General features: G+C 26.9%; 1 protein-coding gene across 14 annotated transcripts in view; it reads left to right on the forward strand.

The window, feature by feature from the left end:
* Slo2 (slowpoke 2) overlaps window positions 1-16,541 on the forward strand; it is a 216,609-nt gene that overhangs the window by 97,360 nt on the left and 102,708 nt on the right. For 2 of the 14 annotated variants that reach the window (XM_083039070.1, XM_083039071.1), the window contains exon 2: window positions 14,772-15,309. The exons of the other annotated variants lie outside the window; for them this stretch is intronic. The gene's annotated coding sequence lies outside the window, so the exon portion shown is untranslated. The remainder of the gene's footprint in view (window positions 1-14,771; window positions 15,310-16,541) is intronic. 14 annotated transcript variants of the gene reach the window in all.

Genomic DNA, 16,541 nt, shown 5'->3' on the forward strand with positions numbered 1-16,541 from the left:
ATTTATTCTAATATGATTCTCTTTTCGTTAAATCTCTTTTTTTCTCTATCTCTCTTTCTCTCTCTTTTTTCTTTTTATCTCTCACAGCATAGAAGTTTTGAAAAAAACAAATACAGATTTATATTAATGTGTGTTGTTGTGTCGTATTATTTAATTACTTTGTGCTTAAATTATTATTTTAAATTTTAATAATGAACCAGGATTCGCATGCAATTCGCATTCTGTTATTCGTCATATATTTGCAAACCAGAGCACATATTATTGATGAAGACGATGTAACACGGACGCATGTAAAGCGCAAGTTTGCACGATGCATAATTAATGGAATGCAGAGCGACTTTCATACAAACCGGTTGTTGCAACCAAGATTAATTGAATTAAGCTAAAGTTAATCAATGTTTGCTCTGAAGATATAATGCGTTCCCAAAAGAGTTAAAATATTCGGAAATGTCACATATTATTATGTACATATATAGCAGTAAAACTCTTTATCAGTATATGTCGCAAATGCATTTTATATGTAGAGCTCATTTATTCAGCGCCAAATGATTAATCATATTGTTTTTATTTATATATTTAAATGATTTATCACAATAAAATAGATAGTTCTAAATTTTCACTATATTCTAAATACGCTATATTTTTGAAATAAATATGAGCAGAAAAATCTCAAATTATATAATTTACATATAACATTGTATATAAAAATATATATAAAAATTTACGATTAAAAAAAATCATCAAAATCAGATAAAAGAGAGATGTCAATATATAAAAATCTTATCTCTAAATTCTATCACTTTTTTAATCTAAAGCTTTGTAAAATTGTAATTTTATTATTATTAAATTAATTATGTGTATATTAACTAAACTTACATATATACAATATTTAAAATATGTTTAATAAATTTTTTAAATTTGTTTATTTAATATCTTGTGCAACATATTGCACATTTTTAGTTGATGCGAAGTTTAAAAGTTTATTACAGAACATCACCAGAGATTGTGTAATATTTTTGCATTGTTCAATGTTACATTGAAAGAATATTGTGAAATTGATACGTTTCGGTCTGAATTGACGATTCGACGATTAAATAAAGTTCCGCGACTGATTGTTTTTCCACTTTCAATCTTGAAATATTTGTTTTCTATAAACTCGATATTTGCACCGTCAGTATTTCTGACGTGACACTTAGTGATTAAAAAAAAAATTTGCAATCGATTTCCGTAGTGAGAGTCTCATTGAACATAACGCAGACACGCAATAATTGGCTTAGTGTTTGATATCTTTTTCTTCATAAATAATTCGTCAGTGATAATTTTAATTCGAGGGAACAAATATTATCTGAAATATATAGCTTTTGAGGTCTAACTTAATTTGAAGTATTCATTATAAATTGCGAATTACATCATGTAAGTACAAAGTTGTAACGTTGATTTGCTCTTTTAATCACAGGATGCTTCTCTTTAGAATATTGTTTCATTAATTAGAAACGGCGTGAATTGGCCTTCTCTCCATGTTGTACTTTAATAAATGAAACGAGTTCTGGATGTAATAATTAAGATTGTACTGTAGCAATTTTCACAAAGATTGTTAACCTTAATATGATTTGAAACCAGTTAGTTTTTTATTATTTCTTAGTATAGGTTTTTTATTAGATTGTTTTTTCACTGTTAATATTTCTTTTTCAATATCTATATTTGTTATAGCTCAGAAGAGTATTTCATTTTACTGTGTAAAATTATATTTTTCTAGAAGTATTAAATTTTTTAAAACTATTTTTACTTATACTTTAAAGAAAATTATGTGAAAAATATCGTTATATTTTAATAGAAAGATTAATGTATAATATATGTAAATGATCTTTTATTTTTGAAAGAAGACAATAAGACTTTTGATACATAAGTAGTAATAAATGAACACAAAGTATCTTTTATTTTTATCGGTAATGATAATTTAGGATAAATAAATTATTTGGCAAACATACAAGTAAATGCCGATTAATTACGGCATAAAGCTTTCTTCATCAAGATAATGAACAATGATTGAACAATTATAGATATCAAATAATGACAAATTTTTTAAAAGGCATTTTATGTAGCACATATTTTGAAAATTTGAAACGCTTAATACAATTTTTGAGTATATAATTAATTTCGCATTTAATTAGGGACAAAGAATTATTGCATCATTATTTGCGGCTACAGATATATTTTTGTTTTTCATTTATTTTACGTACTTGATTATATATGATTGTCTACATTAATATTCTTCGCGAAATAAAGAAATATTTCAATTACAAAAAATAATATTTGATATTATTTTTAATATATAAATCTTGAATATATCGAATTATTAAATAAATTGTAATATTATTGTACTTAATTTATTATAATATATGATAGCGAATTCAACAGGTGGATGTGAAAATATATTGAACGAAGTAATAAATCTGAGTCACAATGTATTTGATTTATTTATTTATATTTAATGAGTATAATATTTTTATTATTATGTGAAAGAATCAAAAGTGAAAATGTTATCAATAATCATTTTTCAAAATTGATAGAAATTATTTCAATGTAATGACATAAATCTTAGAAATTTTGATTTATGTTATACATATGTATATATAACATGATATATATTATATATATTTTTTTGTTTTAAAACAAGTTTAAAAAAATCTCATTAATAGTATATCTTATTTTACAAGTCCTCCGATAAAACTTTCAGCTTTTTCATGATTATACTAGTTAAGAAATATTTATTTCAATTATATTAAATTACTATATACGTACTGTTTGGTTAAAATTAATTTTATTCAATTAATTATATTACTTATATTTACTATTTGATTAAAAAGTGTAATCTTATTTATTTGTATTATTTTGCCTTTATGAAATATTAGTATATATTCCAATTATTTAAATTAAATACAAAATAACTAGCTCATAATAATTAAATAATATTGATATAATTCGACAAAAAACATCGAACATTTTGCAACATATGTAAGCACATATTAAAAAGGTACTTTAAAAAAAATCGTCATATGTAAATTATGTAGCGTAATGTTTGAAATGTCGATTCATACGCAAATTAGACAACATTAATTAACTTAGTGAATAAGCTCGAAATATGCGATAAAGCTTGGCAAACAAATTTAATCTTGTTGAGCAATGATTTAATTATAATAATTTTAATTTAAAATTTTACAATTTAAAAAATGTGTACTGCTTTTCTTCATGAGCAAATTAAATTTAACAAAAATTGTTGATAAACATTTTGCTTATATTTGGTATTAACATGCATATTCTAAAAAATAGAACAGCGAAAATGTATACTTGCTGTTTATTTTTTACTTATTCGCTCTCAGTATAAACCCAAAAAATGTCTCGTTTTATTTCTAACAATGAACAACTGCTTTCTAGATAAGACAGAGTAAAAGAAAAGATCATTCTATTTTTGATGGGCTTTTGCGACGCATTTAACGTTGAAGATACGGTGAAAATATGAGACGGAGCTTTGTCATGCGGGTGCTATACATAAAGTATACCAACGAGTAGAGAAGAAGAGCTTTTACGAGCACTTCATTTTCAATCTACCGAGGCGCGAGGACTTTTAGTATCGAATAGACGTGACCAAGGTAACGAGGCATATTGAGATCTACAATTCATTATCATACCGGCTTCTACCTGTGGGTTTTTTGCAAATTTAAGAATAGAATTACTTATGACTTGTGAAATTGTTACGTGTTGAACGCTGGCATCTAGCAATTAGTGTAAAAAATAACAGTTATTTTGCCTCACTGAAAGTAATTTAATAAAATTCCGCTGCCAGACAGATTTGATTGATGCTTCGGATTCTTTACATCGAAATAAAATTCTGCACATTCTCCATTGATTTTGAAAAGAATTTTACAAATAGATATAATTTCAAGAATTATTAAATTTTTGTCTCTTCTTTACATTTCAAGTTGCTTACTTTATAGTTTCTTAAATATATATTTTTGTGATAAGTTGATATTAGAGCGAGATATTTTTGTGATAAGTTTATATTAGAGCGAGATATTAGCGAGATTTTATTTTCAATAATTGAAAATGATTTCAATGATTAAAAACTTTTCTTTCGAGTATTACAAAAGACAGAGAGAAAATAGAAAAAAAAAGAAATTTAGAAGCTTTACATGATACATGCGAAATCTTTAAAAGCAATATTAGTGTCTTGCGCGCGAAGCGACGTTTTAATTAAATCATGAAATAAGTCACATACTGAAAGAAATAACGCGACGCAAGCTTTGCAAGCAAGCGAATAATGAAGCGGATAAACAAGAAAGAAACAAATTGGAAAACGCCGTTGACGACGAAAGACTTGGATTGACTCAGGTAATTAATCCAACTTTACAATCTAGGTAGTTGCGTGTTCATTGTTCGTATTAACGAGGGCGCCGTAAATATAGAAACGTTGAATGGAAGGTGGTGTGAAAGACTTCAGCTTATATTCGACGATGGTATACGTCATGCAATTCGTGAAATCGTGTTTTCGCAATTTTGACTTTTGATTCCAAGAATCAAACATGAGCTCTCGAGCGACAAGCTCTTCCATCTCTAGTTATTTTCGCCGTTTCGTACGAATCACATCGATTTCTTATATGCATATGTGTGTATGTAAAAGTCGTTTCTTGGGAGTGCGCGTCCATTATACGATATATTTTATGCACATCTCCTTTTTGACATTGAGAAGTCGGAATGTGGAGTAGATGTCGATATATTGAGGCTTTTCGTGCGTATTTTTTGCGATAATGGAGGAACTCCTCGTCTAAAGCGAATATGTTTTTCCTCGTATTAAAATATTTTTAGAATATTGACATTGGTTACGTAAAACCATGTTTTTAAATTTTAAATTGCTTTAAAAGTTAACTATTTTAATTACAATTTATTAGATATGTTGTGTTTTTGACCCGATTTATAATTACATTTAGAAATGAATTTGTAATGTCAATGCGAAAATGCTTTATTGACATTCAAATGAGTAGCAAAGCAACGTAGACATTTTATCAAATTGTGGATTTGCGTTGACATATCATTTGACTAAAAATTCGACTCATGTTTGGCATTATTAAATGAATGGAAGGTCACTTTGGGAGGAGGTGTCACGATACATATTAAAGATAACGAATATAAAAGTTAAAGAAAATGTATATATTATCAACGAGTTTTTTGATTTGCATAAATTATATTTATATGCCGATTACAACGTCATCATGCACATTTTACGAATTAATTGACAAGTTTATTTTTAAAATTTGGATAAGATCAAAAAACGGTGACTATGTGTTTGACATAATCGGGGAAATGCGTATTCGGGGAAGGCGCACATCTGTACAAATAAACTCATGTGATAAATGCGTATATCTTCCAACGTTTATTCCAGAGGAGTTATGATGAAAAAGAAAGAAAAGGAAAAATTCTAATTTTGTAATGACAATAATAACTTAGACGAAGTTAAATTTAAATATTTCGTTGCAAATTAAATTATGTACATAAAATAGTATCTTATACAAAAGAGATCTTATACATATGCCTTAACAGCTTTTTCTTTATCTCTTTTTACTTTTTTATTATAATTTTATTAAAATTTTATTTTTTTTAATTTTTCTTTGAAAAGAAAAGAGGATATACGGATAAGAGATTTTTGTATCTATATTTTTATTTAACTTATATTTATTATGAGTATATTTGTTGTGGAATAATCAAAATTAATTATTATATAATTTTTAAATAATAATGTGAGTAGGATAACGTAAGTCTACGATAGGGCGTGATATGTAAAACAAGGAGTGCCTTTTCTTTGTATTTTTCATTATGGACACAATTGTAACATGCAATGCACCTGTGTGCTAAAAGTAATTAAACTGGAAAATATTGCTTCCATTAAAGATTAATTGCTTATTGTTACTTCGTGAAAAATAAGTCCTGACATTTTTATTGTGGTGTGCGGTTATTATATTTATTAATTATATATATTTAATAATTAAAAATCATCAAATATAATAATATAATATATAATATATAATTATATAATATAATTAAATATAATATTATATAATATATGTAATTATTAAATATGATTAAATAGAATATAAAAATGTCTTATAGATATTTAGATTACTTTGAATATATCTATAGGCTTACTTTTTGATATAAAAATGACGTAATTAAATTTTCAGTAGCTAAAATCGTGAATATGAGACCAGGCAACTTTATTTTAACTCTGATGTGATATTCTTTGGTAGCTATAATGGCTGTTAATAGATCCTCTGTGCTCTTCTGCACATGCGCCTTTTTTGGATTATATTCGCTCGTGTGAAAGACACGTACACGCACGATCCTAGTAATTACACCTGTGTGCACTCGAGAATGTATGTCGCTCTCACATGTGTAATTTATAATGCGCGTGACATTAAATTAAACCGACCAAATAATTACGCCCTGTTAAATAATTTATGCATTGCATTCCTAAACAGATTCGATAAGTCGTACGAGATCGACAATCCAAATTGCATGAGATTACGAATAAAATTTATATGAATATCCAAAAATATTGAGTCACATTTGCACATAAATATTAATTAATAAGTAAGTCTCGAATTTTTAACATAAAACAATAATAGTTATAATATTATATATATGCATATAAAGTATTATTATACAATAAGTTTCGTAATTTAGATTTAATAAATTAAATTAATTTAATATTTTAAATAAAAAATTTAAAAGAAGATTGAAAAAATTATAAAAGATCTAATATCTTTAAATTAACATAATACATATTATAAATTTTTGTTACAAGAAACAATTTTGTCGAAGTATCTGGAACTGAAAGAAATTTGTAGTTTCTTTGAGATATTTTGTGTTCGAAGTTCTCTTCGTACTTCTTCTTATTTGTAGATTTGTTATTTTTATTTAATTTGGAGTATTTGACATATCACACTATCTAGACAGACATTTTTGAAAAAACTTGAAACTGTCATACTTTTTAAAACTTTAAAAGCATGCTTTTATAGAAATATAACATTAAAAATATAATTAGAATTAGTTACGTCAAATTGATATAAGTTTATATATATTCAATTTTTTAAATTTACTCATATGGATAAGAAAGAATATGTATTATGTTGATATTGCGTATTTGTTGTTATAACTTGTATAATTGTCAGAGATTATTTTTTATCATTATATTTATCAAAATCTGAGTTCACTGACATTATATCTTAAGCTTTAATTTTAACAATCGACTATCAGTATTTGGCAGTAAAAATACTGCCAAATTTTTATAAAGATATTCTATCTTATTTAGACTATATGTCTATACGATTATATCTATTATATGTATATAATATTAAATCTAGACTATTATACGTCTATACGATTAAATGTACAGATATGGCTAGAAAAGTACACAATCAACTCTGATTAAAATAATGTTTGACGTGGTAAATCGATATTTGAACGAAAAAAGATTCGTGCGAAAACATTCCATCGACTTGCGCGTCGCAAATAAGCGATTTAATCTTGTCACAACGGACAGGCAAGAACGAGGTTGACGGAATGTCTTTGAGGGAGGATATATTATCGATAATTGGTACTTCTGCAATAAAGGCTATACATTTCTGAACACTGCTTTCATGAATGCTCTTCTCTTCTTTGCGATCTCTTTTTTTCCCCCTTTTATTTGATTGCAATATTTCTCAATCAATATACGATCTATCTGCGCGGCTTATTATTCACAATTATGTTGAAATTCTATAGTTATTTTTACTGTAGAATATTCGATATTTCCTGGGAAATCTGGTCGGACATCAAATTTATCGCAAAGTTGCTTTGAGAGTTCCGTAGCAGGGAATTACATCCGATGAATGAAAATTTCTTCTCAGGGGAAGTCATCAAAAGCTAACGAGTACGAAAAGGGAGAGAAGTAGCAGATTGTAAGACGAAAAGTTCACGATCGTTTTCGAATATCCGTTGCTACTTTGTGTGTAGATTTTATATATCGTATTGCTTGTTAAAATATTCTGATTTGGAAATATTCTTTGACATTATAATGAATTTAATATCTTAATTTATATAACGATTTGTGAAAAAACATTTAATTTTTTAAAAATTTATCAATTATTTTATATAACGATTATTTTGTAATTTCAAAAAATATGCCACAAACCTGAATAATTTTAATGTTTAATTAATATATTAATATACATAATTATTTATGAGAAGTATATAAAATAGAGTAAGCTAAGCTGAATAAAATTAATTTAATTTACTTTTAATGTGACAGATTTTTAGTTTTTAAAATTAGTCTATTATAAGAATACTCAGAATACAATATTAATTGATGTGATTTTAAGATTTCTTACAGTTTTAAGAAAAGACAAACATTTACGATCTAGATACGAATAAAAAAATAATTCTGACGTTTCTAGAAAAAAGTAACACAATTAGAATGAAAAATAAAATAATAATTTCGAGTAGCATAAATAAATTTACACACATTTCTAGATTTTAAATATAATTATTTATCTATTTTATTTTTAATCTAATTTATTCTTACTTATTTGATGTGATGTGAAAAAAATATTAATAAGAATTTTTATTTTTTATCCTTTCGACAATTTCAATGAAAGAATTATATCTTATATAAGATTAAATATATTTATATTTGACGAATATTTGCAGTTACGCACAAAATTTGATTTTCTAGTAAATACTGTGTTTCGAACGCTCCACAATTCACACGTAGATCGCAATTTGCATGTTCCACCAGAACTACGTGTAATTCTCGAAATTCGTGGGGAAAACAAACGCGCGCTCGCTGGAATATATATAATAATAATCGATTTACTGATGTGCGTTTACTGATTTGTTACACGTGGTTCATGTCTGCCTTTCAATCTGCGAGATTTGAGAAACATATCTGACGATTCTTGTGAGCTTCAATAGCATTTGCGTGAAATATCGTTTACATAAAATATATATTGCATTTCGTAAATTTCTAGAAAATAATTACAACCAATTTTACAATAAACAATTTAAGCAACATAAGAGAAAAGTGAATTATTATTAATTGAACACTGATTAGCACTTCACTTTTAATTAACTTTGCACATTTTATACATTTTATATGTATCATATGTATAATATCCATTTTTTATTTCTAAATTATAGAATATGCTATTGATCTTTTCAGTTTTAAAATATATGTTGTTAGATACATTATTGTACTGCATATCAGTCTTACATGAGATGTCATCCTTTAAAATCAATCAATCACAAGTGCAAAATCTGAAATTATATACTTATACTTTTCTCTTTACATCAATTTAATACAATCTGTTATTTGCCTAAATTCCTATCATATTTACAATCTTAGTGTAGAGAAATTCTCTTTTTCGACTTCTTTTATATAATTTTTATAAAACTATTTTAATTTTATTATATATATTGAAATAGGATTTCCATAAATATTATTTATATAAACTAAATAAATATCTTTTATATATTTTCTATCTCTAATTTTCAAACAGAAATCTCTATTTAACAGTGCTTTAATTGGACATAAATTAGACACAATTTGCATGGAAATTACATGCAAATAGTAGCTTCGTCATTAATATGTCGAACTATTCATTCGAATCACGCTTGTTGATGTTCCGTCGTTTACTCTAAAAAGAAGCTTTCTTTTAAGAAGCACGTCGAATCTAATTTACTTAGGATCCATCAATTTTGTCTTATGTCCATATGTAAAAGTATGTAAATTAACAGATTGACCGATCCATTGTAATCAATTTCAAATGACAATTCATGAGTTGTGTTCAAACGACGCCATTACATTACCACAATAATTGAATCTTCGCTCAATTCTAGCTTTGCACCGAGATTGTAACGGCTTTCGTAGTTCGAGGTTCCATTATTGCCAGATTAGTGTACATACATCCGGTCGATTTGAATGTTAATTCGCTATATACATTTTCGGCGAGACTACGATGAAAGAAGGTCTTCATTGACACGCCTTCGTATAATGTAAAATACAATTGAAGCAATTCTATTCGAAATATAGCAATAGTTTTATTTCTCTGTGTAATGTGGACGTATATCAAATGAACAATTATATTGAGTTTTATTTTTCTAATGTAATAAATTATATAAATTTATTTTTCTCTATTAATATGTCTATTAATATACAGTTTGTAAAAGATATATTTACATATTTAATTTATAAAAGAAAATTCTAAGAGCTTATAAATATAGAATAGCTATAATTTACTTGTGGTATTGAACATTTTTAAATTGTAATAATGTAATGCAATATTGATTCAAGAAGAGAGAAAAATGAAATGCGGCATAATTTAAGTTTATTAACGATTGATGTTTTACAAACAATTTAATGATAAAAATAGGATAAATATCAATAGTACATCAAATTAGACATTACCAAGCCTTCGTTATCAAACGACAAAGAGGTATCTAAGAAATGGTTTTTTTTTCCTATATTTAAACTTGTTAAGCATAATTTTTGTTTCCGTTTTCAAAGAGTTCGAGAGATCAATCGAATGCTTATAGCATCTCGTTTCGATCGCTCTTGGAATTTGTTGGAGAGGTGGAATTAAATAAACTCACTCCTTCCCTGTAACGTAAACAGATCTGAGCGAGAAAATGAAATCCGTTTCTGCTATATCGATTCGTCTAAGGTCTAAGGTTTCTCAAACGACATCACTCGATCTGTGAATTCAATCGCGAGATCGCTTTCTATGCGTTGCTCAGTATTCTTTATATTTTTATCACAGGCAAGGTTCTTTATATTTTAATTACCGGTAAAATATTGCGTTAGATTCAATCTGGCATAAGAAAAATTCAGCGGAAAAATTGTTTCCTTATGATATTGGATTCTCGAGTTGCTTAAGGAAAAAATAATTCCATTGCGAAGAGCGCAATTGTGTTTTTTGCGATGGATCATTTCAATTGCCACGTTTTGCTTCGTCATTTTAAAGATTTATGATATATAAATGTTATATATATTGTATCATAATATAATGAAGACAATAGCGCTTTTTGCCATCATAATCTTTCATAATTAACTTCTTTCTGTGTACAGTAAAAAAATTTTATTTATTGGAAAGAAATATTTAATATAAAACACAAATATATAAAACACGAAAATGTTGCAAACGAATAAATCAATATCTTCGTACAATATCACTTTATTAAAGGTTGTAGTTGCTGTTATCTTTGCTAACAGCAACTACTCGGACTTTAATTTGATACCACGAGCATTCAAGCACGTCGTTGCCGGAATGTTTTCTTCATGACAGAAGCAGGATTGAATGAAAAGCTTCGTAATTAATCGGATATTTCTTGTCTCTTGCGATCTCGTTCAACGTTAAATTAGTAGACAGTTATTAGGCGACATAATCAAGTAGGCACTGATCCTGCGAAGAGTATCATTGTCGTATTTAATTTTTATTAGATAGCCACGCGCGATCGAATCTGATTCGACCGCGTTTCTGCATCGAAATAATAAAGATTTACAGACTCTTAATGAAATTTCCACTTTAAACTGTTAAATCTAGTTAACACAGTTGGCTCGTGTCTATTATATCAGTATATTACAAGAGGTAGAAACTCTGGTATTATATCTTCCCATCAGATATATTAAAATTAAATAATCAAAGGGTAAAATCAGATATATGATTCATCATATTTGCAAACCTTTACCTTACATTATACATTTCATAGTATTTTATAAAAGAAAAACAAAATTTAATTCGTTTTTGCTATATGCTTAATTCGAAAATTAAATTAATATACGCGCGACATACTTTTTTATTGTATCAAGTCAAATATGCAAAGCCAAGCAGAACATTTTTAAGCTGATTTCGCAAAGTTAATTTTACGCTAGCTTTTATTATACGTGCGTAGAACTACTGTTAACTCTTTTTTTTTCTAGTGATAAATTCAGTACGCTTCCGATCCTTTTTGGGTTCTCAGACCTTATTATCGGATTCGCAAAGCTTGTTAAGGACACATGACTTATTGTAGTGATATATGTATGTTTCGCCGCACTGCTCTCATTTCCTTCGTGTTCTCAAATCAACATTCTTTCTCCGTGTAATCTGATCAATTCGAAGTGGCTCGCAGAAAATTATATCCTCTCGAAGATACGATAAAACACAAATGGCTAATTTTCATGATTCCTAAAGATTATCTCATTAATATATTATATGCTTACATATTGTCTTTTGTATAAAATATTTGAATTATTAATTTATATTTTTTATTTCCATTTTTCTACATTTTTATTTTATATATATAGAGATCTATGTTGTATTTAGAAATTTTTTTAACAAAAATTATCTTCTTGAAATGTAATGCATTTTACGTGATAAACGTGTAAATGTAGAGCGCATTGATATTGCAAGGAAGATTTGTTAGGTCAGATAGAACTTATTGGTTATAACGATGAAACGAGATGTTTTCGTAAAATGTCTCGTATCGACAATTCATCGATTTACTTTTTTAAATATTTTAAATATCAATCTTGTCCAGTCTAACAAATATTAATTTTACAAGATACAATCTTATATATACGCGATATTTGATATTTTAAAGACCGCTAAATGAGAAACTAATGATAAGAAACGAGATTGCTCGACTCAATTAAACCGACAACTTTCTTTGAACTTAAGCTCTCTAAATGCGCGAAAAACTTTGCAGCCTCTTACTATTTTCTGCAACTGTTGCGATAACAATACGAAAGGCCAGTCGAGTTTGCTACTTTGGTCACGATATAATATAAGAAGGTTTAGTCGAGGAGTATGCAAATAGAATTCTACGTCTTTAAACTTAAATAATAATCTTTAAATAGAATTTAAGAGACTGTGTAAAACATCCAACATACACAAAATTTTGAACTTTAATATTGTTTATTAAAAATTTATTTCTAGAAATATTTTATATGAAATATTACATATAATATATGTATAATACGGTACGTTTAAATAACATTTTTAAAATTTTAAATTATCAGAAATCATGACGGTTATAAATATTAAGATTCTAATTTTTAACGTTTAATCGCTATATTATTGAACTAGTTTATAAAGCTTTTCTTAAAGAGTGGTTCTTTAGTTATCAGGAGGATATCTCGATCAATGTGTCAGTCGACTACAATTTCCTCGAACGAATTAGTTTCTTTGGCAATCTTTCTCAGTCTTGAAATGAGTTTCTGTAACACACAGAATGCGTTCTGCAATACGTACGTTTATATATCCTGAATACTGCATGTCATTCTATGTGAACACAATTTTCGTGTTAAATCGTTATCCAATTGTTCTCGAGCGAAATTTAACAACGTAACTAAACAATGTGAAGTATCCCCAGAGTTATTCTTTGTTAATCGATTGTAATTTCCAAACAAATTACTAAATAATAGAAAATTCCATGAGATTCAATTTGCTAAAATTATTCACATGGAGAAGACTTTATAATTATTAACGTTTAGACAAATTTTAAATTTACGCCTTAATTGCTTCCTAATAAAGTAATACGGCATTAGAGGTTTAATTATTTACAAACCGCTGATATTTTAATCTACGATCAACTATAAACATATTTTCCGAACTTTCCCGGTTTCATGAATAATAATAAAGTGTACGGAACGCTTGATTCTCTCATGATGCATATGCTGTTTTTATTAAATTAGGTGCATTATGATTAAATGCGATCCTTCGCCATCCTCTTCAGGTATATACTCAACACGCGCTATATCATTCTAACTACATTTCAACTATCTGCCCTTTGACGGAGATAGATACTTGTATCTGTGCTAAGTGCATCGCGTAGAAACCGCATTGACAGTCGCGCTGATATATGAAATATCTGCCACATCAATTTGAAAAGATACTTAGTATAAATGCAATGTTTTTAATTAAGAATGGATTATGTTTTGCGCCACTTTATTGATTTGAAAGAACGAGATCAAATATTATACATATTTTATCGTTTATTTATTTTAGTCGATTGCTTCGGTAAATATTATCATTTCTCTCTTATTACAGAATATAAGTCCGATTAAATTGCATAATTTCGATGGGACTGTCACTTTAAGATGAATAAATAAAACGTAAATTTCGCGTGGTGTTTAAACAGATACATTCTGTTTATTTATCAAATATTGTTATTTATAATTATAATAGCAGAGCTTTTCAATATAATATATATACTATTTTAATATATGTACTATTTTAATATATGTTTTAATATATATACTTGTTAGCTTTAAGTATATTTTTTACAAATAATAATTTTTCAAAAACTTTTTAAATTATTATATATTTTTTTATTTAAATGTTTTTTATTTAAATGTTATTTTAATAAATGTTCTTTTTATAAATTATTTATATAAAATATTTAAACTATTTATAAAAATTAGAGAGAAATTATATAGTAAATGTTTATTAAATATTAATTAAATATATAATCTAAAATTATTTAGTCATCTAGTTTTGATATAAAATAACATGTATTTTAATATGGAGAAATAGCATAGTGTGATTTATATTTATTTCATTTTCATTTATATAATATTTAATAAAAGAAAAATAAATTTTTTTTTTTCAAACACAGTTCAATAGTTACAAGAATAGTTATAAGATTGACATCTTTATTTTGCTAAACAGCATTTGAAATAATGTTATTATTCTTCATTACAGTTATCTTTTGCTCACAAACAGAGTTACCGTTTTAAATCGTTTATGTAATCAACGAAAGATAACACGAACGTTTGGGATACGAAGGAGTCGTATTATTCATAACTCATAACATCGATCATCGTGGATACAACAAATGGACCAAAAGGCAAAAATCAAATTTTTTTTTACGAAAAGCTGTTCGACATGTGGAACATGTGAATCAACTTGACCAATCTTTAGGGCATATAATGTCGTGACTTTATCTACTTAATTATTCTTGGGGCCATTCTCTATAAACTAGTCAATTACCTTGACGGAAACTAGGGAACAAGAGAAAGTTGGAGAAAATCGCAAAACCGAAATATTTTATAAATATTTACAACAAAAAATCCGAATTTGCATATTTCCGATCGTGTTTTTATTTAACAACCCGATTGGGAATAACGTCGTGTAAATCGCTATTAATACGTCGGCACGTGACACCGAGGTGACTTCTTCGGGGGAAGCGCCTGAGCTCTGTTATAGCAGTCCGAAGTGCTAAGTGTGAAACGATCGGCAGGTACTGTGCACAGTTTACAGAGTGTATTGTACTTGTTGCACGAAATGTCTTAAGTGTGTAAGTACTCATGTGTTTCACATTGACGTAGCATGCGATCGAGTATAATAATTAATCGTTAATTAATCAGATAATGACATGATCATTGATCATGGAACCTACTGATTGTCGCTGCGTGTTTGCAATGCATGCTATGTGTAATCCTTCTTATTACGACTAAATTTGCCGTAAACTAATTTTCTATGATTTTTTAAAATTTTATACCTTAAAAAAGTAAATGGACAAAATAGTATTTCAAGTAGAACATAAAAATATGTAAACTATTTATCTTTTAAATTTATAGATCTGATAAACATTTTAAACACTTTAAATTAAATATTTCAAGTAGGATTTTAATTTCTATACATACATATATCCATATAAATATATATACACATATGTATATGCATCTATGTGTAAACCATTATTTTATACATTAGCCATTTGTATTGCGCAGCAAAAGAAATAATTTATATAAATATTTTAATTCGCACATTCTTGTTCTTCACAAATGGATAATTGATATTTTAAAATATACGATGATGTTTTTAACCTTTTATTTTCCAGTTATTCAAATTGATGTAATTTAGATAGGTCTAGAAATTTGTTACAGATACGCATAAGAAATCTCTGAATTTGTTATATAAAAAATGCAACAATGTCTAAAGTAAATATTCAGAATTTTACTTCTCTGGAATTTTAATTTAATGTTTTATGATGGGGATGTTTTTAATGTAAAGATTAAAGTATTAAATTAAAATAATTAAAATATGTAAAGATTGAAAGTAATGTAAAGATAAAAGTACTAAATAGCGCGACAAATAATAATTTCCTATGCAATTTTTTTTAAAGAAAAAGTCGATTAAATATTTTTTTAATTTATAAAAAACGTAAAAGAGAACACTGTGTGTTTAAAAAAAATTGTAAATGTATAAATTAATAATTCATTTATTGTGGGAAATTATAAAATTTAGCAATTTGAAAAAGTATTTGAGAAATGTCTGCTCATACATTATTCTTATTGTACATTACACAGTATTCTTGTGTTCTAAACGTTATTTTTGCAAGTAGAATACTGAAATCTTTCTCTTGTGCTGTCGTGATTATTTTATGTTGTGCATTAGTGAAAGATATACACACGAGAAGAGATGTTATGTTTTGGAGGTTTGCCAGATTCTACCGTATTTCCGTGTACG

This window comes from Prenolepis imparis, unplaced genomic scaffold (genome assembly GCF_030444845.1).
Source record: "Prenolepis imparis isolate NDT839.2.m4 unplaced genomic scaffold, iyPreImpa1.0 SCAF_5, whole genome shotgun sequence".
Lineage (NCBI taxonomy): Eukaryota > Metazoa > Arthropoda > Insecta > Hymenoptera > Formicidae > Prenolepis > Prenolepis imparis.